Raw genomic sequence first — 3,149 nt, 5'->3', positions numbered from 1 at the left:
CCAATAAAAATAAAAAATTAAAAATATATATAATGGTTAAATCTTTAAAAAAAACAAAAACAAATTTCCTCATAAGGTCAATGTGAAACCTGACCATAAAATTTGACTCAGTTATCATCCAACCCAATTTGTCACCAGAATCATGGAAAGAATCAAGTTCACAAACCAAGAAATCATTCACAGAAGTGACCCCCACCCCTACTATGTTCCACATGCTCTAATGTTGATCTTTCTGTTTCCTCTCAAAAGTGCTGCTCTTAACCCAGTCAATCAATTTCAAAATGCACTGAGGGGTTGAAGCTCGCATTGGGAACATGAGGGTCTATGTGACACACAGTGGGCATGCGGTAGGTGACCCCATGCTTGGAAGTTTCCTACTTTCCAGGATGAAGTTCATTTTCTGAGCTCTGTGCTGGGGGCATTTGTGGTGTGTTAGTTCCCTCCTACCACTACCACAGGGCTTCACAGGCTGGAAACTTAAAGAAAGACCCCCTTTCTCTGCTGGTTCTGGAAGCCAAAATCCATGATGAAGGTGGGGCGGGGCTGGTTTCCGGTCAGCATTCTCTTTCTGGTCTGCAGAGGGAGTCTTTTCACTCAGTGAGCACATGCAACTTTCTCTGTGCCAGGGGAGAGGGAGAGAAAAAAAGTCACGGGGGGAGGGAGGGAGGGAGGGAGAGAGAGAGAGAGAGAGAGAGACAGACAGACAGACAGACAGACAGACAGACAGAGACAAAGATTTGTTCTTATTAGGACACCAGTCCTACAGACTAGAGTGCTACATTTATGATCTCAGTTCCCACACCTCCCTAAAGGCCCAGCTCCAAATTCAGCACTGGGGTTGAGGGTGGATCATATCAGTTTGGGGGGCATGTTTTGGTTCATAGCCCTTGTCTCTCCATCTGAAGTGTGCGATGGGACAGCAGCTCCTAGGAGGAACATTAACTGTTAGGTTTCTCAGTAGCACCGTAAAGAGATAGGAACGATAAAAGGAGCCTCTGTTAACTCCAAAGAGACAGAGAGGATCAGGTCGGATGGGGGAATCCTCTACCTGAGACAAAGAGAGTTGAGACTGCTATGGACTTTCGCTAGGAGTGGAGTGTGAGGAGCAGTGTCAATTACATGTAAGGAGCTGACTGGGGTCTCTCCAGTGTGTGCAGGAAAGGTGAGAGGAAACTCTATCCAGGGCTGGCTTGGGGGAGAAGGAGGAAGTGGCCATTGGGAAGATAAGCTCTGGTTTTAAGAGCTTCCACTCCGTTAGATGGCCACCATAATTATTCAGCAATTCATATGAGGTCCAGAACCCATCATTAACCCCTGTACTCAAAGCCATTTACTCCCCACTGCACTGTCACCGACCTTTCTCCTGTTTTCCTCCACCAGACAGTGACAGCTTCATGGAGGTTGTCATTGGGCACATTCTGGACATGCTGAGCAGTGAGGATCTGCCCCAACTGCTGACTGAAGATGTCGCCTGGGAGATACTGGTGGAGATGACTGATTTGACCAGGTTACCGGAGTGGGGCGTCCAGCAAGGCTGTCCAGATGCCCGCTGGACTGGGGCTCTCAGGGGCAGACAGAGCTCCTCCAGGCTGCTCCTGTGTTTGGGGTTCAGGGCACCCTCTCCACAGTCCCTGGGAGACATGATCTCCCTTCACCCCCTGGCAGGGAATGGCCACAAGCTGAAGGGAAACAGCACCCACTCGGGCAGCATCCCTCTGCCAGCTGCGAGTTATGCAGCCTTTGCTGGTCCTTCACCACGCTCTGCCTTAGTTTCTTCATTCCTGGAGTTTCCTTGTAGGAAAAGAAAGTGCGTAGCCTGTGGCTGGCACACAGCAGGGCTGGAGCAAAGGTCACTGTGACCAGGAGGAGGGAAAAGAGCAGGTCAAGGCTGCTCCTTGCAGAAGGGAGCCAGGAAGGACTTGCATGAGAAACTCATGAACATAGACCTTGATAGTTGTTTCTGGGCTTTTGGTTCAGGCTGCTTATCTTTGCATCTGAGCAACTGCGCCAACACAACAGGACACTTGTTTTTATGCTATTTGAGAAAGTCATTTACTGTGTTTTGTGTAGTCCAGGCTGCCCTTGAAGTCCTATGTGCCCAGGCTGGCAGTAAACTTGCCCTGCTCCTGCTTCAGCCTGCTGAGTGCTAGGAGAGATGCTGTGTACCAGTGTGCTGTGCCTGGATGCCCAGAGGCCTCAGTGGAGGAGGAGAGAGCTGGGTGGACTTTGGCTGTCCATCACCTGCAGGGCAGCAGGCTCATGGCTGGGAGATGTGGGCTGCCATGTGTTCAGCAATTCAATGTGCAAGACCCTGGAGAGCTGGGAGTCAGGGGGAGCACAGCTTCCCAGAGGCCCCAGGAACCTGTGACAGGGCCAGAGCCAGGGCTGCAGATGGAGCAGACAGGGTCTGGGTCATAGAAGTAATAGGAACAGAGTCAAAGAAGGTAGATGCTGAAGGCTCAAAGCATGGGGAGGTCCTGGACAGCAGAGAACACAGTCAGTAAGGGCTTGCTCCCTATCCTTGCTGGGACCCCAGCAAGGTAGCTTAGAGGGCTGTGGTGGTGGGCGCTTGTCCCTTTCACACCCTGCTGGTCACTGAGGTGCTCTCCACTATCATTTGGGACCTTCTTCCATCCACACAGGGTAGCCCTGAGCATCGAGAAAGCAGTGGCTTCATGACAGAGTCCTCAGAGGGAATGGAGGGCAGCCGGATTTCTGCAGTTTGCGAGCCCTAGGACACTGTTTCAGGACTCTCAGGCTCTAGATTCAGAGATGGATCTCAAGGTGTCCCCATTCTCTACACACGGCCTTTGCACAAAATCATGACAAGTGTCACTGGCTAAGGTGTCCTTTGGTTCATGACGCCCATAACAAGGGCCTGGTCTTAGGGTCCAATGTGTCCGCAAGCTGTAGGGTGGAGAAAGGATGGAGCCAGGGTAAAGGGCCAGGTCTCCTCCTTCCTAATCAGCTCTGGCAGCAGCTGGAACCATCCACCTTCCACTCAAAGTGCAAAGGGCACCAGACTTTGGAACAGAGTTGGTGGAAGGCCAGCTGAACTTTCATATCTCTTTTGCCTCAGAGGATTTAGTTTGATAATGTGTTATTACTCAGCATTAATCAAATTGTGAAGTCCAAAGGCACAGTCTCCA

The 3,149-nt window shown here is 50.7% G+C and overlaps 1 pseudogene; it reads right to left on the bottom strand.

Annotated features, from left to right (window-relative positions):
* Positions 1–1,307: 1,307 nt before the first annotated feature.
* The window catches only part of LOC101589557, a 38,010-nt pseudogene continuing 36,168 nt past the window's right edge, over positions 1,308–3,149 (bottom strand).

The sequence above is a fragment of the Octodon degus genome, unplaced genomic scaffold, assembly GCF_000260255.1.
Source record: "Octodon degus isolate 3935 unplaced genomic scaffold, OctDeg1.0 scaffold00064, whole genome shotgun sequence".
NCBI classification, from domain to species: Eukaryota; Metazoa; Chordata; class Mammalia; order Rodentia; family Octodontidae; genus Octodon; species Octodon degus.
Note: the sequence above shows the minus strand (reverse complement) of the source record. Positions and strands in the feature narration are given on the sequence as shown.